Here is a 24,170-nt window from a genome sequence, read left to right on the forward strand (position 1 = left end):
TCATTTATATACTTCTCTGTTGATCGCTAAAGAGGCTGAATGGGTAGTGCATTCAGCTGGATGCATCCAGCTGAATACATCCAGCTGGGAGGTTGAAGCGTTGCTGAATCGCACTTCAGTTCAATATTCCTTTCCATAAATGGGTTTTACTGTGCTGTGTTACCTCTTACAATCAGAATTCAGGGGCTGGGTTGTATTTTCTCATACGTTTCTCTTTTGGAAAGCCCGGAGGGCTAACACAATTTTATTTCTCGTCTTTCTCATATCTAGTGTTTCTCTTGAAGTATGAAGCTTACATTGTTCTTTGATCATGGCTTTTAACTTGGTAGTTAGTACGGTAGTCGCATATTTCACGGATCGTCCATTCTGTCATTGGGACAAACAAGAATTACTTATCCTCAAGACCACGCTATAATGCCTCTATTATTTCATCTACTATTTACTTTTCCAATTTTTTGTCACCTTTTAGTGAGCAATTAAATAAAAAAAAACTAATATTTTTAGCTGAAAGTAAGGAGCGACATTTAAACTTAAAACGAACAGTAATTACTCCGTATATGAAATGAGTTGTCCCCTCCGCAATCCCTCGCTCTTTACGCTAAAGCTTTTAATTGCTTTAAAAAGTAGAATTGTGGCAAAGAGTCAAACTTTAGCGTAAAGAGCGAGGGATTGCGGAGGGGACAACTCATTTCATATACCGAGTAATTTCTGTTTGTTTTAAGTTTAAATGTCGCTCCTTACTTTCAGCTAAAAAAATTAGTTTTTTTTTTATTTAATTTCTGAACGTTTTTGAATTAATGCATGTTTGGTTTTGGCTCTCCGCACATAAATTATTAAGATGAAATTTGTATATTAATTCTTTTTTTGGGTAAATGGCTTTCTCTTAGTTTTGATCAGACGATTTTGAGAAATAAGGGGTGGAGAAGGAGGCCTAGTTGCCCTCCAATTTTTCGGCTATTTAAAAAGGCAACTAGATTTTTAATTTTTAACGAACGTTTTTATTAGTAAAAAATATACGTAACTTAAGAATTAACTTACGTAACAAACTTTCATGACCTTATATTTTTATTATGTATACGAGGGGGTTTGTACCCTCGTTAATGCCTCGCTCTTTACACTAAATCGTAAGTTTTGTCCCAATTCTTTAAGAATGACCCCTGAATCAGAAAGGCCGTAGAATAAATAGTTGAAATTACTAAAAATACTTTAGCATAAAGAGCAAGGTATTTATCTCCTCCTAAATGCCTCGCTCTTTATGCTAAAGTATTTTTAGAATCCCTCATATGCGTAATAATCTCTGTTCGTTTTAAGTTTCAATGCTACTTCTTCCTTTCATTTGAAAAAACGTTTTCATGTTTATTTTTCATTGTTTTCTTATAGTAATGCTAGAGAATCCTGTGCCCTTGTCATAGAATTTTTCTTCCCCCATTACAGATTCCTCCAAGGAAAGATCCTCCAACATAGCCCCCTCTCCTCAGCCCCATCCCCAAACAAAATAAAATCCCCCTGAAAACGTCTGTACACTTCCCAATAACCATTACTATATGTAAACACTGGTCAAAGTTTGTAACTTGCAGCCCATCCCCCAGGGATTGTGGGGGAGTAAGTCATCCCCAAAGACATAGTTATTATGGTTTTCGACTATGCTGAACAAAATGGCTATCTCAAAATTTTGATCTGTTGACTTTGGGAAAACAAGAGCATGGGAGGGGGCCTAGATGCCCTCCAATTTTTTTGGTCACTTAAAAAGGGCACTAGAACTTTTCATTTCCGTTAGAATGAGCCCTATTGCGAAATTCTAGGACCACTTGGTCGATACAATGACCCCTGGGGAAAAGAAAGAAAAAAAAACAAAAACAAACAAATAAACACGCACCTGTGATTTGTCTTCTGGCAAAAAATACGAAATTCCACATTTTTATAGATAGGAGCTTGAAACTTCTACCGTAGGGTTCTCTGATACGCTGAATCTGATGGTGTCATTTTCGTTAAGATCCTACGACTTTTAGGGGGTGTTTCCCCTATTTTCCTAAATAAGGCAAATTTTCTCAGGCTCGTAACTTTTGATGGGTAAGACTAAACTTGATGAAACTTATATATTTAAAATCAGCATTAAAATGCGATTCTTTTGATGTAGGTATTGATATCAAAATTCAATTTTTTAGAGTTTTGGTTACTATTGAGCCGGGTCGCTCCTTACTACAGTTCGTTACCACGAACTGTTTGATTACAAAACCACTGGAGCAATAGATGTTCCTTTAGGTAAACTAACCTCAATTAATTACAAATGTCAGCATCGTCACGAAAATGGACATTAAAAATGAATCTTAGTTAGCGGAGCTCCTTCACGAACGTCATGTTATTTCTGCATAGTCTTACAGACGGAATCAAGGGCATAAAAGAGGTGCGTGGGCAAAAAAAATCGCATTTAGTTTTTTTATTAATTTCACAGAACATCATAAGCAGCAGCAAAATTAAAACAAAGTTTAAGTAAAAGGTTAAGACTAGTAGGACACGTCAGCACCATAACCAGATCACCAGCATAACCAAAATAGTTTATGCAGACTGAGTTAAGATGGCAGTAAAGTTGACAAGTGATATAGAACTCATTAAGGTCATCAAAATTAACCAGAAAAGGGAAAGCAGACAATATGCTGTCGTGGTGATCACCGTTTTCCTACAGGGAACACTGATATCAATTTAGAACCTCAAAGGATATGTTATCATCGCCTAATAAACCAAATATCCTGAAATTATGCTGAAGTTAGGTGTAAATTAAAACTTGCATCGAATAAAAGCTATTATGTATATGAGGTGAGTCGTCTCCTCGTCAATACCTCACTTTTTACGCTAAATTTCAAATTTTTGTCCCAATTCTTTAAGTATGACTCCTGAATCGTAAAGGCCGCTTAGTTAGTATGAACAGCTCTTTTAAAAGGACTAAAGACAACTTTAGCGTAAAGAGCGAGGTATTGAAGAAGGGGCTATCCCCCTCATTTACTTATTAATTTCTGTTCGTTTTTAGTTTTAATGTTGCTCCTTATTTTCAGTTGAAAAATATTGTTTTTTTAATTTAATGTCTGATCTTTTTTTTAAAATTTGCAAGAAAATTCAGCTCCCCTCCATTGAAAATTCTCTTCCACCATGAAAAATGTTCCATGGAAAGTTCCTCCAATGTAACCCCCCATACCCCCCCCCCCCAAAAAAAAGAGAAAAATCTTCCAAAAAAGGTCCGTATGCTTCACAATAAATAATGCTACACGTAAGCAATGGGTCTTACAACATTTTCCCGGGGACTGGTGGAGGTTAAGTCATTCCCAAACACATAGCATTCAGACATTTGGTGTAAGCTGAATAATACCGGCATCTCAAATTTTGATCGGGTGACTATGGAAAAAAATTGAGCTTTGGAGGGTGGCTAGCTGCCCCCCTCCCCAATTTTTTGGGTCACTTAAAAAGGGTACTAGGACTTTTGATTTACGATCAAATAAGCCCTCTTTCGATCTTCTAAAATCATTGGATCGACATTATCACCCTAGGAAAAACATGCGCACGCTTGATCTTTGTTCTGGCCAAAAAAAAGAAGAAAATGCAAAATCCCACATTTTTTACATAGGAACGTGAAACCTCTAGAGTAGGGTTCTCTGCTATGCTGAACACGATGGAATGATTTTCATTAAGATCACTTGGTTTTTATTTTGGGATGTTTACTTACAGTTCGTTACCACGAACTGTTCGGTTGAATAAAAAAAAAACTTAAATACTTATACTTACTATAAAGTAAAAAAAAAGATTTAAACAAATATCAAAACCTAAAACCAACCGAAATTATTTTGTACATGAGGAGAAGGGTTATCTATCCTTGAGAACTCACTTTTTAAGCAGAATTTTTTTTAGAAGTTTGAAAAAGACCTGTAATTCTAATTTAACAGCCTTTGTGTTTCATGAGTTGTTCTTAAAGATTGGGGACGAAACTCAAACTTTAGATTAAAAAACAATATATTAAGGAGGGGTACAACCATCCTGATATATGTAATAATTTCTGTTCATTTTAATTTTTGATGTTGCTCCTTTCTTTCAGTTGAAAAAAACTTGTTTTTGTTAAACTTTTGGTCGTTTTGTAATAAATACGAGAAATCTGGCTCCCCCGCCATGACAAGTTTCTCCCCTTCATGGAGACTCTCTTTATAAGTATTAATTCCCACATAAAATACCCCCTGCTCCTCCCCACCAGGAAATCCCCCCATAAAATTTCCCAAGGTAATGTCTTTTTGACGATTACTGATGAAAAAATTTTCTTAGTAAAGTTCATTTCAAAAAGATTAATTGTATTTTATTTTTAAATCAAGCCAGAAATCCCCTCCTCTATGGAAACATTTTTCCACAAATACCCCTGCCCCTTAGCAGAAAGTTGGTCCCACAGAAAATTCCCTCGGGATAAATTATCCCGTCAAAAACTTCACCGTTGAGAATGTCTCATGTGGAACCACCCTCCCCCTACTGAAAGATACTCTAGATAATTTAAATCCGGAAACGACTTCCCCCGGACAATTCCTATCAATGTCTCCGCATGTAAAATTGAGTCGGCAAAGAGAAAGTGAGAATTATAAAAAGGATTTTGCACATGAATTCAGGCAATTTTCCCCAGTGTAAAATTTCCCAAGGAAAGGTAATCCCCCGGAAACTTCCTTCCCCACGAAATATTCTACCCATGAAAAATTCTATCAGCAGAAAATTCACCCCCTCCCCAAAAAAGGAAATTATCTGTATATTTCCAAATGAAAAATACTATACGTAAAAAAAGGAACAATTCCATGACTTACAGACCCATCCGCATGGGCTTTTGGGGGTCATGTCATCTTTAAGGCATATATACTACACTTTTCAAATATGCTGAACAAAATGGCTATCTCGTGATTTTTGTGGTACGAATTTGAGAAATAATGTGGATGGGAGGGGGCCTAGTTGCCTTCTAGTCTTTTTGGTCACTGAAAAAGGCACTAGAACTTTTAATTTCCACTCATAGGAACCCTTTCCTGATATTATAGGATTTTTGGTTCGATACGATCACCCATCGGATTCATGATCTTTCTTCTGGCAAAAGATTTTAATAAATCCATGTTTTTGCAGGTGAAAAGCTCGGACAAATACATATTAAAAGTTGCAATGTGATTTTCAACTATTGAGATTGCGGGCCAAACAAGGCCAACAAACTTTCAAGTTGAAATTCTGAGTTTGGGGCCAATCAATTTAAGATTATCGAGCAGGCACCTCCCTCCCCTATATCGGCTGTGTCACAAAAGATTTTGTTGTTTAGCTTTGAAATCCAGAGTTAATGCGATCCATGGATTAAACGTTTTTAATATTTGCACATGCATAGCAAAAACGAGATATAAACCACTTGAGATCAATCAACAACCATGCGACTTTAATTTACGGTCTTAACAATAATACGGCCTACGGCTTAATAATACGGCCTTTATTTAGTATCTTTTAGTATGTAATGATATCTCTCAAGGTCATCAATATCTATTAGTTTCTTTAGTCTCTTTCGTATCTTTTAGTGTCTTTAGAGTGAACGTAAGCTATTTATGGAAAAAATACACTATATACCAACTTAAAACAATAAATTTATTTTACATAGCAACCGGTCGTAATGATAAGGCTAACTAAATTAATATCGTTAATAACATAAATATAACATAAATTAACAACAAGATGTACTTATTTCAATCTCGTAGTAATTTTCAAGAAGCAGGTGAATCATATGATGGACTTGACGGACCACAGTTCACACCGCAGTAGAGAGAAGATACATTGGCAACAAAGGCTATACTCTCCATAAAAATACGTGACACAGATCAAAAACCACACAGGGTTCATACCCCGCCTTCAAGCACTCATGATTCCGATGTTTATATCACGATAAATTTATGAAAAACTTGCTTTTGCTAGTTAGCAACTGAACAAGGCTGAGACGACCCGTTTCAGGGTTTTTACGCGGGGTATGGAGTATGTGTCATGCAGGGAAAAAGAAGTCGCTACTGTGTATTCTCTCTGCTGTGGCTCACATTTAATAAATAATTTTATACATACTTGACAATAGAGTCCAACAACTCTTTGTAGAATCTAATTCTACAAAGTCCAAGTTTAAACTCTTTTGTAGAACCACAGAAATTTGTTAGTATATATACACATAAATAGACAACTACATAAATTTAATCTGTTTAATTTAATAAATTTAATTTAATTTTATATATTTAATTTATTTTAAACAAAAAATTGATTTTTTATCCAATAGAAGTGAAACCCAGACCGGGTACCATACCAGGTTTCCTAAAGCTCCATTCCTGAGAATATTTGAACGGATGGGCATCTAGGGCTGTTCAAAAGAAAGTCATAGAGGCCTGGCTCGTAGTTCTAAAGGACCAACAGGCGATTGACTATGCTGCTTTTATTTATATGGTTATTTATCTTTTTTGTTTCTCGCTGACAGCTTTTTTCCTGTAGCTTTTTTCGGAAGCTTTTGCAGCTCTATAATGTAGTTAACCTCTGATACTTGTTTGTAGTAAGCTAAATTCAGTTGAACTGACTTGAAATATACAAAACTTGAAAAGGTGGACATATGGCTTTTTAAAGTGAATAATTTATTTTTTTTGAAAATTGCTTCACTTCATTAAAACAATTATTTGAAAGATTCATTACTCAACTTCCTATGATATCTGACAAAATGAAAACATTCTATCTACTACAACTTTTACTACTACAAATAACTCATCACAGCACCAAGCCACCTGAGACCGACATAGATCGCATGCCTCTGATCTGTCCCAATCTTTTCAAAGCTTCCCTCTTTATACTCTCCCCAAAATTTCCTATTTCCCTTAAGTCTTTTCTCGCAGCATCCTTCCACTCAATTCGGAGATGACTCTTTTTTCGTTTGGCCCTCGACGGTAGCCGACAAGGAGTATCAATGGAAATATGTCATCCTTCTTCCACAAAATATATCCTAATCATTGCAAACCATCTTTTATTGGTCTACAATCATCCAGTATACTACAAGTAAAAAAAAAAGAAAAAAAATAAAACTTACATTCAATACGGTTTAGGTAAATTTACTTTTAAAACTTTCCACTAAATACTATTTAATAAAATTCAGTAAAGTTTTTCTTATCCTAGATTGACACTACTAATGTCACAATTAGACTAAGAAAGAGAATAAGTATCTAAAATCAAGAAAGGTGCGAGGGAGTGATTCATCTTGCGCCCTCGGAAGCTTTTCTAAGAGCCAAATCAGCGCAATGATAATATACGCATTATGTCTCTAAAGGGCTATCTACTTTAGTAGTACCAAAAAGTTTCGAAGAGAACCTTATAAGAACTTTCACGGAGAGCAAATAAGGTCATGTTTTATTGTAAATAAATTTATTTATTCAGTATAGTACAGAGAACCATCAGAACCAAACAAAAAAGGGATATTTGCAGCCCTTGAAAATATTTTCCGAGAACGATTTGAACAGTAAATCCATAAGTCCATCGACTAAGGGAACTTTAATGTTAAGTAAATATTTAGGTTGGGAGTATCAAAGATTTTCGGAGGCTTTAGGGTATTTTTGTTGAAGGAATATCAGGAAGTGCTAGAAATACTAGAGATTTGACACCAACAGTTTTCGAAAGCCATTATACCGACTCCCGGCAGCATTGGGTAGTTTTGCCTGGTTTGTAATAAGCATTTGAAGAATTGCGTGCAAAAAGTCAAATGTCATAATGCTAAATATCGATTATCGAGGCAACATCGGGAAATTTTGCCTGATTGAAATATTTCTTATTGGGTGGTAGTTCAGTAACATTTCGAAAAGCTCAAAACTTAAAAATAAATAAAATGTGCGAAATAGACATTCACAAGCAGATTCTAAATTTTTTGTAAATCGATACTGAGTTCTGATTGTCTGCAGCAGAATATCATTGATATCTTTTGGAGTAGTAAAAGATTTCGCATTCTTCTTTCCGTTTCACCTTCAAAGTTTTTTTTTCAAAATGCCTTCTGTTTTGTTACATTTCACGTTACAACTTTTTTTCAAAGTGCTTTCTGTTTTGTTAGGTTTCACCTTAAAGGTTTTTCTTCAAAGTATCTTCTGTTTTGTTACGTTTCATCTATAATTTTATTCAGTGTCTTTTATTTTGTTACATTTCACCTATTAATTTTTTGTAAGTGTCTTCTGTTTTGTTGCGTTGCACCTTAGAAGTTTTTTTCAAAGTTTATTCTGTTTTGTCACGTTTTACCTTCAATTTTTTTCGAAATGTCTTCTGTTTTGTTAGGTTCACCTTAATTTTTTTTAAATTATGGTCTGTTTACTTACTTCTCACCTAAAGAGTGGTTTTTTCTAGTTTCTTCTGTTTTTCACGTTTCACCTTCAATTTTTTTTTCAAAATATCTTCTGTTTTATTATGTTTCACATTAAAAAAAATTTTCAACGCGTCTTCTCTTTTGTTAGTGTTCATCTTAAAGTTGTTCTTTTTTAAAATGTTTTTTTTCAAAATATCTTCTGTTTTGTTACGTTTCACGTTAAGAATTCTTTTCAAAGTGTCTTCTCTTTTGTTAGTTTTCACATTTAACTTTTTTTCAGAGTACCTTCTGTTATGTTGCATTTCACCTTCATTTTTTTTCGAAGTGTCCTGTATTTCTACGTTTCACCTTAAAAGTTTTTTTTTAATTGTGTTCTGTTTTGTTATGTATCACCTACAGAGTTGTGTTTCTAGTGTTTTCTGTTTCGATACGTTTCACCTTCAAATTTTTTTTCAAAATGTCTTCTCTTTTGTTAGTTTTCACCTTAATTTTTTTTTTCAAAGTGCCTTCTTTTATGTCCCGTTTCACCTTAAAAATATTTTTCGAAGTGTCCTGTTTTTCTATGTTTCACCTTAATTTTTTTTTTAAATTGTGTTCTGTTTTGTTACGTCTCACTTACAGAGTGCTTTTTTCTAGTGTCTTCTATTTTGTTACGTTTCATCTATAATTTTTTTTTCAGTGTCTTTTGTTTTGTAACATTTCACCTACAAATTTTTTGTAAGTGTTTTCTGTTTTGTTGCGTTGCACCTTAAAAGTTTTTTTCAAAGTTTCTTCTGTTTTGTTACGTTTTACCTTCAGTTTTTTTCCGAAATGTCGTCTGTTTTGTTAGGTTCACCTTAAAAGTTTTTTTTTTCAAATTATGGTCTGTTTTGTTACTTCTCACTTAAAGAGTGCTTTTTTCTAGTTTTTTCTGTTTTTTTACGTTTCACCTTCAAATTTCTTTTCAAAATATCTTCTGTTTTATTATGTTTCACGTTAAAAAAAAATTTCAACGCGTCTTCTCTTTTGTTAGTGTTCATCTTAAAGTTGTTCTTTTTTAAAGTGCCTTCTGTTATGTTACGTTTCACCTTCAAAGTTTTTTTTTCAAAATATATTCTGTTTTGTTACGTTTCACGTTAAGAGTTCTTTTCAAAGTGTTTTCTATTTTGTTAGTTTTCACCTTAAACTTTTTTTCAAAGTAACTTCTGTTATGTTACATTTCACCTTAATTTTTTTTTTCGAAGTGTCCTATATTTCTACGTTTCACCTTAAAAGTTTTTTTTTTAATTGTGTTCTGTTTTGTTATGTATCACCTACAGAGTTATGTTTCTAGTGTTTTCTGTTTCGATACGTTTCACCTTCAAAGTTTTTTTTCAAAATGTCTTCTGTTTTGTTACGTTTCACTTTAAAAAAATCTTTTCAAAGTGTCTTCTCTTTTGTTAGTTTTCACCTTAAAAGTTTTTTTTCGAAGTGCTTTCTTTTATGTCCCGTTTGACCTTAAAAATATTTTTCGAAGTGTCCTGTTTTTCTATGTTTCACCTTAATTTTTTTTTTAATTGTGTTCGGTTTTGTTAAGTCTCACTTACAGAGTCCTTTCTTCTAGTGTTTTCTGTTTTGTAACGTTTCACCTTCAAAGTTTTTTTTTCAAAATATCTTCTGTTTTGTTACGATTTACATTAAATGTTTCTTTCAAAGTGTCTTCTCTTTTGTTAGTTTTCACCTTAAGAGTTTTTTTTCAAAGGGACTGCACTTATCTGACCAGAGTATTCGAAGATCCGACAATAAAGTGAGGAAACTCTTTTCGAAAATTCAAACAGCTCGTGGTAACGAACTGCAGTAAGGAGCGACCCGGCTCAATAGTAAACGAAACTCTAAAAAACAGAATTTTGAAGCTAAAAGATATATCAAAAGAATCGGATTTTTATGCTGATTTTAAATATATACGTTTCATCAAATTTAGTCTTTGTCATCAAAAGTTACGAGCCTGAGAAAATCTGCTTTATTTTGGAAAATAGGGGGAAACACCCCCTAAAAGTCATAGGATCTCCTAGGCCCCTTCCCACACGCATTTTTTTCCCAAAGTCAATCGATCAAAATTTTGAGATAGCCATTTTGTTCCGCATAGTCAAAAACCATAATAACCATGTCTTTGGGGATGACTTACCCCCCCTCCCCAGAGTCCCTGGGGGAGGGGCTGCAAGTTACAAACTTTGACCAATGTTTACATACAGTAATGGTTATTGGGAAGTGTACCGACGTTTTCAGGGGGACTTTTTTGGTTTGGGTGTGGGGTTCAGGGGAGGTGGCTATATGGGAGGATCTTTCCTTGGAGGAATATTTCATGGGGGAAGAGAAATTCAATGAAAAGGGCGCAGTATTTTCTAGCATTACTATTTAAAAAAACAATGAAAACATAAACATGAAAAAGTTTTTCAATTGAAAGTAAGGAGAAGCATTAAAACTTAAAACGAACAGAGATTATTACGCATATGAGGGGTTCTAAAAATACTTTAGCATCAAGAGCGAGGTATTTAGGAGGAGATAAATAGTTCGCTCCTTATGCTAAATTATTTTTAGTAATTTCAACTATTTATTCTACGGCCTTTCTGATTCAGGGATCATTCTTAAAGAATTGGGACAAAACTTAAGATTTAGTGTGAAGAGCGAGGTATTAACGAGGGGACAAACCCCCTCATATATATATATATATATATATATATATATATATATATATATATATATATATATATATATATATATATATATATATATATATATATATACATATATATATATATATATATATATATATATATATATATATATATATATATATATATATATATATATATATATATATATATATATATATATATATATATATATATATATATATATATATATATATATATATATATATATATATATATATATATATATATATATATATATATATATATATATATATATATATATATATATATATATATATATATATATATATATATATATATATATATATATATATATATATATATAATCAAAAATATAAGAATATAAAAGTTTGTTACGTAAGTTAATTCTTAAGTTACGTATATTTTTACTAATAAAATGTTCGTTAAAAATTAAAAGTTCTAGTTGCCTTTTTAAGTAACCGAAAAATTGGAGGGCAACTAGGCCTCCTTCCCCACCCCTTATTTCTCAAAATCGTCTGATCAAAACTAAGAGAAAGACATTTAGCCAAAAAAAGAATTAATATGCAAATTTCATTTTAATAATTTATGTACGGAGAGCCAATATCAGACATGTATTAATTCAAAAACCTTCAGAAATTAAATAAAAAAAACAAGTTTTTTGAAATGAAAGTTAGGAGCGACATTAGAACTTAAAACGAACAGAAATTACTCCGTATATGAAAGGGGCTTTTCCTCCTCGACACCCCGCTCCTTGCGCTGAAGTTTGATTCTTTGTTGCAACTCTACTTTTTAAAACAATAAAAAACTTTAGCGTAAGGAGCGGGGTGTCGAGGAGGAAAAGCCCCTTTCATATACGGAGTAATTTCTGTTCTTTTTAAGTTCTAATGTCGCTCCTTACTTTCATTTCAAAAAACTTGTTTTTTTATTTAATTTGAAGAAAGGGCTAAGACGGTTGATTGATTTCTAAGAAAAATAGGGCAAAATAAATTTGGGGGGATTACGAAATTTGAAGAAAGGGCTAAGATGGTTGATTGATTTCTAAAAAGAAATGTTCTGGGATTAAAATACAATCAACTGTGTTCCAAGTGAGGGACCTCCCACAAGAATTGATCCTCGACACTCGGAAGCGAATTGGTGAGGATATCTTGGGTTAACCACTGCAGTTACTAATGATGAAAATAAAAGCAAACACAACCTACCACTTAGCATAGAACATTGTGAGCATAATATAAAAACTGCTTAGAAACTGCTCAAAGCGATCCATAAATGTTCCCTACTACCCCACTAAATTGTACTAAATTGAAAATTATGAGGTCTGGAATAACCATGACATACGGGAATATTTTGCTCGTGCTAACTTTTTTATTTTAACTTTTTACTTTAAACTGTTCACTCGTAACTTTTAATCGAGAGCCAAATGTCCGGAAAAAATGTGTAAGAGTCCTGGAAAGATAAATATTACATATTATGTGCAATGGCTTTAAAACACTTAAAGGAGGGTTTTACAGAGACAACTTTCTTGTCTAAGTTCCATACCAAAATCTCGCAGAGGGCTCTAAAAGCCCTCCTCTAATCTATATATATATATATATATATATATATATATATATATATATATATATATATATATATATATATATATATATATATATATATATATATATATATATATATATATATATATATATATATATATATATATATATATATATATATATATATATATATATATATATATATATATATATATATATATATATATATATATATATATATATATATATATATATATATATATATATATATATATATATATATATTGTGGTATCAAACAGTGCGTGAAACTCTAAAAAATGGAATTTTGATACCAATAGCTACATCAAAAGAATCGCATTTTAATGCTGATTTTCAATATATAAGTTTCATCAAGTATAGTCTTACGCATCAAAAGTTACGAGCCTGAGAAAATTTGCTGTATTTTAGAAAATAGGGGGAAACACCCCCTAAAAGTCATAGAATCTTAACGAAATCACACCATTAGATTCGGCGTATCAGAGAACCCTACTGTAGAAGTTTCAAGCTCCTATCTACAAAAATGTGGAATTTTGTATTTTTTGCCAGAAGGCAGATCACGGATGCGTGTTTATTCGTTTGTTTTTTTGTTGTTTTTTTCCCAGGGGTGATCGTATCGACCCAGTTGTCCTAGAATGTTGCAAGAGGGCTCATTCTAACGAAAATGAAAAGTTCTAGTGCCCTTTTTAAGTGACCAAAAAAATTGGAGGGCACCTAGGCCCCCTCCCACGCAAATTATTTTCCCAAAGTCAACGGATCAAAATTCTGAGATAGCCATTTTATTCAGCGTTGTCGAAAAACCTTATAACTATGTCTTTGGAGACGACTTACTCCTCCACAGTCCCCGTGGGAGGGGCTACAAGTTACAAACTTTGACCAGTGCTTACATATAGTAATGGCTATTGGGAAGTGTACAGGCGTTTTCAGGGGGATTTTTTGGTTGGGGGAGGGGTTGAGTAGAGGGGGATATACTAGGGGAACTTTCCATCGATGAATTTGTCATGGGGGAAGAAAATTTCCATGAAGGGAGCGCAGGATTTACTAGCATTATTTAAAAAAAAAAACAATGCAAAAATAAATATGAAAAAGTTTTTTTCAGCTGGAAGTAAGGAGCAGCATTAAAACTTAAAACGAACAAAAATTATTACCCATATGAGGGGCTCACCTCCTCCTAATACCTCGCTCTTTACGCTAAAGTATTTTTAGTAATGTACACTATTTATTTTACGGCTTTTGTGATTCAGGGGTCATTCTTAACGAATTGGGACAAAATTTAAGATTTAGTGTAAAGAGAGAGGTACTGACGAGGGGTTGAACCCTCTCATATGTGTAATAAAAACATGAGAATAAAAAATTCTTTACGTAAGCTAATTTATAAGCTACGTATATCCTTACTAATAAAAAGATTCGTAAAAAATTAAAAGTTCTAGTTGCCTTTTTAAATTAACCAAAAAATTAGAGGGCAACTAGGCTTCCTCCTCCGCTCTTTTTTTCTCAAAATCATTCGATCAAAATTATGAGAAAGCCATTTAACCAAAAAAAAAAAAAATCAAATTTCGTTTTAAGTATTCCCCTGGGGAGAGCAAAAATCAAAACATGCATTGATTCAAAAACGTTCAGAAATAAAATAAAAAAAAAACAAGTTTTTTCAACTGAAAGTAAGGAGCGACATTAAAACTTAAAACGAACAGAAATTACTTCGTATATGAAAGGGGCTGCTTCCTCATCAACGCCCCGCTCTTTATGCTAAAGTTTTTTACTGTTTTAAAAAGAAGAGTTGAGAGAAAGAGTCAAACTTTAGCGTAAAGAGCGGGGCGTTGATGAGGAAGCAGCCCTTTTCATATACGAAGTAATTTCTGTTCTTTTTAGGTTTTAATGTCGCTCCTTACTTTCAGTTGAAAAAACTTGTTTTTCTTACTTAATCGTAATATAATATACATGATATTGCGCAAAATGTATACTTTTTGATATTTTGTTTCTGACAGAAACTGCTTTAAGTCATTTTATTGTAAATTTGGCTTTTCAATTTATATTTTTGATTTTATTTCAAGACATGAAGCAAAAATCTTTTTAGTAAAACTAGAATTTTCCGAGGATTGAGACCTTTTATCCAATCCGTGGACACTCGATAGAGGGAGGAGGGGAGTTTTCCTTGCGATTACATTTAAAACCGAGAATATTTTTGACCAGGATCATTTTAGTGAATGTGTATGATTGTTATTGGAACATTCTATCCATTCATATTTCTTTAAGAGTATAATTTATAAGTGTTTTAATGCCATAATATTAACCAGAACGGAAATTTTACGACCGAATACTTATACACTACTTTTTTTATGAAGGGTTTTCACTTTGGCTGTTTTGGATACAGGCGCTTCACTACTCTTCACTATTTCTTCACTATGGCATAGCGTAAGACAAACAGGGCAATCTAAATTTAGGGGGATTACAAAATTTGAAGAAAGGGCTAAGATGGTTGATTGATTTCTAAAAAAATTTCTGGGATTAAAATACAATCAACTGTGTTCCAAGTGAGGGACCTCCCACAAGAATTGATCCTCAACACTCGGAAGCGAATTGGTGAGGATATCTTGGGTTAACCACTGCAGTTACTAATGATGAAAATAAAAGCAAGCGCAACCTACCACTTAGCATAGAACATTGTGAGCATAATATGAAAACTGCTTAGAAACTGCTCAAAGCGATCCATAATGTTCCCTACTACCCCACTAAATTGTACTAAATTGAAAGTGATGAGGTCTGGACTAACCATGACATACGGAAATATTTTGCTCGTGCTAACTTTTTTCTTTTATCTTTTAACTTTTTACTTTAAACTCTTCACTCGTAACTTTTACTCGAGAGCCAAATGTCCGGAAAAAAATTGTAAGAGTCCCGGAAAGATAAATATTACATATTATGTGCAATGGCTTTAAAACACCTAAAGGAGGGTTTTACAGAGACAACTTTCTCGTCTAAATTCCATACCAAAATCTCGCAGAGGGCTCTAAAAGCCCTCCTCTAATCTAAATAAGAGACTGGAAACCAGTAAACATCAAAAACAACTTATACATAACGTATAAGAACTTTATAGAGAACTTTATTAAGTTCTCATTATAAAGGACTTTAAAGAACTATAAAGAACTCGCATTATAAAGAACTTTTCTGTGTCCTTTCTCACATAATCAAGTATTTATATGTTCTTGCTACGCAATCGTTCTTTGGTTTGTTTCCGCTTAAGGGTCAGAGGAAGTCACAAGCTTGGATCTAGTTTGTTCTCCTTTCTCAAATAGGAAGGAAATTAAGGATCTGTTGATTCAGAAAAGACACGTGTTAAGGGGAAAACTGGGGCGAAGGGCATTGATTTGTGGAAGAGGGCGTTAACCAAATCTGAGATAATCGTTTCTTGATCACAAGGACCTTCTTTCAAGGACTAAAGGATTTGTTCTCACTGAAGTAAATAATTCTTAAGAACATTAATAAGAAATCCAGTCTACGGCTTTTTCTCACCGGGAGATTATTTACAAATATAGCATGATATTACTATGCCTGGTGAGATCCACCCTCACACCGGACAGAAAGAATTACATTAGAAGACTTTCAAAAATTTTTGAAAAACTTGAACCTTATAAAATATTTCCTAGCTTGGGGCGCCCAAGGCTGCGATGTTTAGAGAGAAACGTAGTCTAACCCTTATCTTTTAGCCGGAATAAATCTTCCTAGATTTTTAAAACACATTTTACTCCAAGTCAATTTTTAGGGTTTTATGCCTATGCTCACACTTCTCCTGTAATACTCTTTTGGTCAGTCCCTACAACATTCTGTCCTTACGCCCTTCAATCTTACCAAAAGGAAACGTATTCCCTAGAAAAAAGGGCTTTAAGTCATTTAACCAGAAGTAGCTATAATACATGCTTCATGGATTGGTGGCATATGCGAAATCCATGCGTTTTAGAATATCTAAAAATTTTGGTCAGAGGTCTTGGGGATTTATAAGGCCCGGGTAGCAGAGAAGAATTGCCTGATTGCTTTTAACTTGCGCTGGACTCTTAAAAAGAGTGCTGGAACTTACAATTTCCAATCAAATAAGCCCCCTCCGAAACTTGTATGACCACTTTCTTCATTCGACACGGCCGGCTGATAAAACAAATAACATATAGTAGGAATATTGCTCTTTACCTGGACAGCACAAGGGTTCAATGTCTGAATTGCTTGTCCAATTAATATTATTTACCATTCTTTCTTATGGACCTTAAGTATTAAGATAAGATAAGATTTAAGATAAGATATGAATAAGATTTATTCATCATGAAATACACACATAATATTACATTTTACTATTCCCCAAAGGCTCTTTGGCCTGTAAAGAAGGGGGAAGATAAACAAGTCACTTACTCAGAGAAGAAGAAAAATAATTAAAATAATCACTAACTCACAGAGAGAAGAGCAAAAAGGAGAAGAAAAGAAAATATAAATAAAATAAAAACTATAGAAAACAAAACTAAATAGACTAATAGATTGAATATACTAAATTAATGAAATAGATCAGTAGATCAAATAAACTCCAATACAATAATAATATATATATATATTATACATATATATAAATATATATTATATATATATATATATATATATATATATATAATATATATATATATATATATATATATATATATATATATATATATATATATATATATATATATATATATATATATATATATATATATATATATATGTGAAAAAATAAAAATAAATAAATAAATAGATAAAATAACTTCTAAGAAGCCAAAGAATTTTTCAAAATTTTTTGAGCAAACCGAATGAGTGGCACCTTCGACCTGATCCGGGCACATTATTCCACACAATATGACTCGCAATTAAAGATTAAAATCTGACCTTACACAAGGAGTAAAAGGAACTTGGATATGATTTTTGGTATTGCGAAGGTTATGATTATTCTGATCAGAGGTACAAGATGACAGAACACTCAGGGATGGTGATGGTCACCAAGAAGCTAAGAAAAAGTAAAACATGAACACTAAAGAATATACAGTGACTCGAAATCAAGTAATGGGATAACTCTTGAACGGTTAGTTTCCTTAATGAAGTTTCTAGCTTTATTGTTAACCTTTGAAAGTGGTTTTAACAATGAAGGAAAGGTTGACATCCAAACTATTTGACAGTAAGAAACATAAGATTGGATCAAGCAGTGAAAAAGAATTTTCAAAATTGATCCAGGGAAAATATACTTAAGTTTCTTTAAAATATCGAGACTCCTGCATATCTCCGTTTTGATCAAATCAATGCTGACGTTTGAAAGACAAGTTTTCACCAACATAGGCCCAAAAAACGAACACATCGATCTTTAGATCTATTAATTATCCCATTTGGCTGATGAATTTCTAATAACTGGGGATAAATCTCAGAAACATGCGAAAATATAAAAAAACTGGACTTGGAAAAATTTAGGGTAAGATAATTAGCATCAAGCCATAAAATTACTCTCTCAAAAAAAATTCTAAATTTAATCGAAGCTTAGATTCGCAATTTCCTGAAGTGCCAAGTGTGCTGTCATCAGCAAAAGAAACAAGGACATCAGAGGATGGCGGACTATAGTTGGCGCTATGGGCAAGGGAAGGCTTAGGATGTCAGAGTTTCAAGCAATTAATAAGTTTCTGCTTTTTTTTACTGCATAAAAAAGATCATTTACATAAATAAAAAATAGCACAGGCCCTAAAACTGATCCCTGAGGGACGCCAAAATTCACTTGTGAGTGCGAAAGGAAAAGTGGATCGACAGAAATTAACCTATCATTCAAATAAGATTGAAACCAAGAAAATACATTGCCCCTAATCCCATAATGAGACATCTTCGATAGAAGAATATTAAGGGTTAAGGAATTGAATGCCTTACGAATATCCAGGAATATAGTAGCCGGAATTAATGGTGGTTTTATTAACTACTGATGGCCATGAGGGCTATTCCTGAAATGAAGCTAGGACAAAATCGAACGGTCTGTATTTTGCCATTTTACGATCTTCAGTCACGAAGGGGGGCACTACAGGCAACAAATTTCAACAACAAAATATTCCAATTTGCAACCCCAAAAGTACTCACGTTCGTAATATGCGCTTGGTTATTCACGCAAGTTCATTAAATTTTCAGAAATGACTATATCCGATTCAATTGAAAACTTGTTTAGCTCATCACTCTTTGAACTCTGACAGTGAACTGTATTTGGTTGCAACGAGCATTTTTTTTAACAAAAGACAACAGATATAAATATTTAATAGAAATGAAATTGACCTAATAGACAGGCTATTGAAAATCATCGTGAATATCAAAGGAAATATCATAAATTCTTTTTGAAAATTGGCCATATTTTCATTGTTTTTGTCAATTTATCTCAGAAAAGAAGCATTAATAATAAGTCTATAGTCATGATTGTAAAAGTTTTTCCCAACTAATTTACTTATCTTGAAGTTATTATTTAGAAAAATAAAGAAAACAGTCAAAATTACAAATTTCTTCGAGGTTCTGAGTGTCATAATTTAAATTTAACTTCAAAAAGCACTAACAAAAAACACTTACCGGCTATCAGCCTGGATTCACTTTCCAAATCTTTTAAATTCTTATCTTCTCGCAAATATCAGTCCGACAACGTTAAAACAATAAGATGGATAGCTATGCCGACTTCGGTTACCAGCTTGCGAATAGCAGCCCCAAGAAATTTTAAACTATATTAGACCATTGCAACAATGCTTGATTTGGCATCGTTTTAATGAAAATTCGTAAGTTGGTTGAGCTAGGAACTACTAGGAAAAATAAAACCGTTATTGGATTTTGCTTAACTTGAAGGTCATTGAAAAAAATTATTTACAATAAAAAAAAATAGTTGCAATATTGAATTACTAGAAGCCTAGTATAATCTTTAAAGTTTAGATTACAACGATTTAATTCTTCTAAGATTGATTCTAAATTGACTAACGTAAATTTCAAGGCAATTCGACAATTTATGAAAAAGTCTATTTTTCTAATCTATACTTGGAGGAAGTGTTGGGTGTCCAATTTTTAGACTTATTTTTCGTTCATTTTGAATTTGATAAGGACAGAAGTTTGATCTTTGGTGGGAGTGGTTTTTGATTGCCAAAGTTTCTTGGTTTTCAATATGCCCCATTTTCAAACAGTTCGTGGTAACGAACTGTAGTAAGGAGCGACCCGGCTCAATAGTAACCAAAACTCTAAAAAATTGAATTTTGATATCAATAGCTACATCAAAAGAATCGCATTTTAATGCTGATTTTAAACATATAAGTTTCATCAAGTTTAGTGTTACCCATCAAAAGTTACGAGCCTGAGAAAATTTGCCTTATTTAGGAAAATAGGAGGAAACACCCCCTAAAAGTCGTAGGATCTTAGTGAAAATGACACCATCAGATTCAGCGTAACAGAGAACCCTACTGTAAAAGTTTCAAGCTCCTATCTACAAAAATGTGGAATTTGTATTTTTTGCCAGAAGACAAATCACGGGTGCGTGTTTATTTGTTTGTTTTTTTGTTTTTTGTTTTTTTTCCCCAGGGGTCATCGTATCGACCAAGTGGTCCTAGAATGTCGCAAGAGGGCTCATTCTAACGGAAATTAAAAGTTCTAGTGCCCTTTTTAAGTGACCAAAAAAATTGGAGGGCATCTAGGCCCCCTCCCACGCTCATTTTTTCCCAAAGTCAACGGATCAAAATTTTGAGATAGCCATTTTGTTCAGCATAGTCAAAAACCATAATAACTATGTCTTTGGGGATTACTTACTCCCCCAGAATCCCTGGGGGAGGGGCTGCAAGTTACAAACTTTGACCAGTGTTTACATATAGTAATGGTTACTGGGAAGTGTACAGACGTTTTCAGGGGGATTTTATTTTGTTTGGAGGTGGGGCTGAGGAGAGGGGGCTATGTTGGAGGATCTTTCCTTGGAGGAATCTGTCATGGGGGAAGAAAAATTCAATGAAAAGGGCGCAGGATTCTCTAGCATTACTATAAGAAAACAATGAAAAATAAACATGAAAACGTTTTTTCAAATGAAAGGAAGAAGTAGCATTGAAACTTAAAACGAACAGAGATTATTACACATATGAGGGGTTCTAAAAATACTTTAGCATAAAGAGCGAGGTATTTAGGAGGAGATAAATACCTCGCTCTTTATGCTAAAGTATTTTTAGTAATTTCAACTATTTATTCTACGGCCTTTCTGATTCAGGGGTCATTCTTAAAGAATTGGGACAAAACTTACGATTTAGTGTAAAGAACGAGGTATTAACGAGGGTACAAACCCCCTCATATACATAATAATAATTAAAGAATATAAAAGTTTGTTACGTAAGTTAATTCTAAAGTTACGTATATTTTTTGCTAATAAAAAAATTCGTTAAAATTAAAATTAATAGTTGCCTTTTTATGCAAGCGAAAAATTGCATGGCAACTAGGCCTCCTTCCCCATCCCATATTTCTCAAAATCGTATGATCAAAACTAAGAGAAAGCCATTTAGCCAAAAAAGGAATTAATATGCAAATTTCGTTTGAATAGTTTACGTGTGGAGAGTCAAAATCAAACATGCATTAATTCAAAAACGTTCAGAAATTACATAAAAAAAACTAGGTTTTTTTAACGGAAAGTAAGGAGCGACATTAAAACTTAAAACGAACAGAAATTACTCTGTATATGAAATGGGTTGTCCCCTCCGCAGTCCCACGCTCTTTACGCTAAAGTTTGACTCTTTGCCACAATTCTACTTTTTAAAAGAATTAAAAACTTTAGCGTAAAGAGCGTGGGACTGCGGAGGGGACAACCCATTTCATATACGGAGTAATTTCTGTTCGTTTTAAGTTTTAATGTCGCTCCTTACTTTCAGTTAAAAAACTAGTTTTTTTATATTTAATATTATAAAAGAACAAAAGTATGATTAAGAAGCTCTTCCTTTATTCAAATAAAAGAGCCAGTTTGTTTCAGGAGAAACTGTTTAAAAATTTGGTATTTGCCAAGTTTTAAGCTAATACTCTTGCCCGTTTTTAAAATATCACAAATGCATAATTTGATGTCTAGGATATGGAAAGTTTTTTTGATTTAGCTCAACGTACCCTTCAACATTTCCAAAATTTTTGCCTCGGACCATTGGCCTTCTCAAACACACCTACGATCAAACATTCTCCCCATTCCCAATGATAAATCCTGCATGTAAAAAATGTACAAACTGCATGTTATACATACCTTGCCCCAGGGACCGCGGGACATGGCATACACAGAGGCATAGCTATTACTCCTTGTTAATAATTCGAACAAAATGGCTTTTAAGCATTATATCAGTGTAAGGAAATCGTTCTAAAAGAACAAAATGCGCGGTTGCCCTTCATTCCTTTTTCATCATCCCTCTCAACATGCCTATAGAAGTTTCAACTTAATACCCTTAGCCGATCCTTAGATATTGCTACTGCGTTCTTTTGACAAACCTCTTGCATACAGTTTCCTTTGATTTATTTTGTCATCGCCCTCAAGATTTTGTAAGAGTTTTATCTTAATATTTTTAGCCGTTTTGGAGACTCGAGATCAAACATACCTTATTTTTATAGTTACCAACCTTGTGTGTAAACAATGGAAAATTTATATAACTTACTACTACAATCTCTTAGGCAGTGGGGGGGGGGTGTTACTTCGTGCCTGGATGTATAGTTAGTTGACTTTTTGACTATTTTGAACGTGATGGCTGCTCTGAAATTCGGAGGGAGAGTACCTAAGACAGGAATGGGAGAGGGACTGGTAGCCCTCCAGCCACTTTTTAAATTTCTCATCAACATTCTCTGAAAGTTTAAACTTATTACCCTTATCTATTCTTGTGGTATTGCAGATACACCTTGTTGATAAACAGGATGTATATGGCATCTTTAGATTTAGTTTTACATCCCCTAAACATTTCCCAAAGTTTTACCTAGGTACTTTTAACCATTTCAAGCACACTTAGACTATACATCTCCCTTTTTCCTAATAACAAATTCTGCATGTAAAACTGGGGAAATTACATAACTTATAAACCTTTCCCTAGGGGCTTTGGGGGCATTGCAATCCCCGACGCAAAGTTACTAGAGCCTTTTACTCTTTTGAACAAAATCACGTGTTCAAAATTTTGATCAACGATGAGGGGACGGAGCATATTGAAAGGACATGAGGGGACAGTTTGCCCTCCAATAGCTCTTGAACATCCCCCAGAATTTTTAACTTAATACCCTCAGCCATTAAAGATATTGATGGTACGTTTTTCTGACAACCAGCACACACACAATGTGTTCTATTATGTTCTGCATCCCTTTCCAAAGCTGTTGGGGGCTATGTCATCCGTATAGGCATAGTTGTTGGAGCTTTTGGCTATTTTGAAGAATATGTTCATCCCGAAATTATGATCAAATATTTTGCACGGAGGGTAAGTAAAAATGGCAGGGTAAGGGGCTGGCGGCCCTCTGATTTTTAATATCTCCCTTAAATTGTCCTAAAAATGCCAGCTTAATTGCATAATTTACTAATGTTGCCCCCCTACTATGGAGGCATGGCATCTATGGAGGTATAGCTATTAGACCTTTTGACTACTTTGAACAAAATAAAAATTTCAATATTCTATCGTTGTTGAACACCTAAAAAGGGAAAGGAGGGGGGACTGGCTGCCTTCCAGTTTCTCTTGAAAATATCCCCCAAATACCTTGAAAGTCTCAACTTAATACCCTCAGTAGTTCTTTAGGTATTTCTGACATACTCTTTTTCACAACCAGCAAGCACAAGGAGTGTTTTAATTGTATTCGATATCCCTCTCAGCATTTCCTTAAAGTTTTACCTTAATACCCAAAGCCTTTTGAGAGACCTAGGATCAAACATTTCCCATTTTCTAATAATCCATACTTGCTAAAAATAAGCAACTTTTTTAACTTATAGCTCTTGCCCGGGACACTGGTAAAGGAAATTCCAACCCCAGGAACAGTTATTTAACCTTTGACTATTTCGAAAAAATGGCTCCACACCGAAAATTTTGATCTGATGCATTAGGTGAAAAATGGGCCTGGGGGACGGTTGCCCTGTGATCACTTTTGAATCTTAAAAAAGGCACTAAAAATTTCAATTTCCAATTAAATTAGCTTCCACCAAAGTTTATATGACCATCCTTTCCATTAAAACTTTGTATATCAACAATTGGCAGCTTGCATGATTTACAGCCCATACCCTGCAGGGATGCTGCCAAACTCGGAAGCTTAGCTTTTGATCTTCAGACAATTCAAGGAGGCACACTCGTGCCTCTTTAGAGGCGAACCACGACAATGTTAAGCGATCTTCGGTTCCAGTGGTCGCAGAGGGATGGGGAGGGATGCATTTCGTAGCCCGAGCTCCAGCTAAGAAACCTGCCAAATTGCACCCCCCTCCGACTTTTACCTTATGGGGATAATCTGGCCGAAAGTTTCGACCCCCCAACCCCAGCCCCCCTTTAACGTTGTCTGATCGGGCTGAAATTCCCAAGTTGAGGTCCACACATGCAGGTATTTCGACT

The 24,170-nt window shown here is 33.8% G+C and overlaps 1 protein-coding gene across 1 annotated transcript in view; it reads right to left on the reverse strand.

The window, feature by feature from the left end:
• LOC136035788 (voltage-dependent calcium channel type A subunit alpha-1-like) overlaps nucleotides 1-18,809 on the reverse strand; it is a 208,837-nt gene extending 190,028 nt beyond the window's left edge. Inside the window, exon 1 of the mRNA XM_065717761.1 lies at nucleotides 18,718-18,809. The gene's annotated coding sequence lies outside the window, so the exon portion shown is untranslated. The remainder of the gene's footprint in view (nucleotides 1-18,717) is intronic.
• Between the last annotated feature and the right edge of the window lie 5,361 nt (nucleotides 18,810-24,170).

This window comes from Artemia franciscana, chromosome 14, assembly GCF_032884065.1.
Source record: "Artemia franciscana chromosome 14, ASM3288406v1, whole genome shotgun sequence".
NCBI classification, from domain to species: domain Eukaryota; kingdom Metazoa; phylum Arthropoda; class Branchiopoda; order Anostraca; family Artemiidae; genus Artemia; species Artemia franciscana.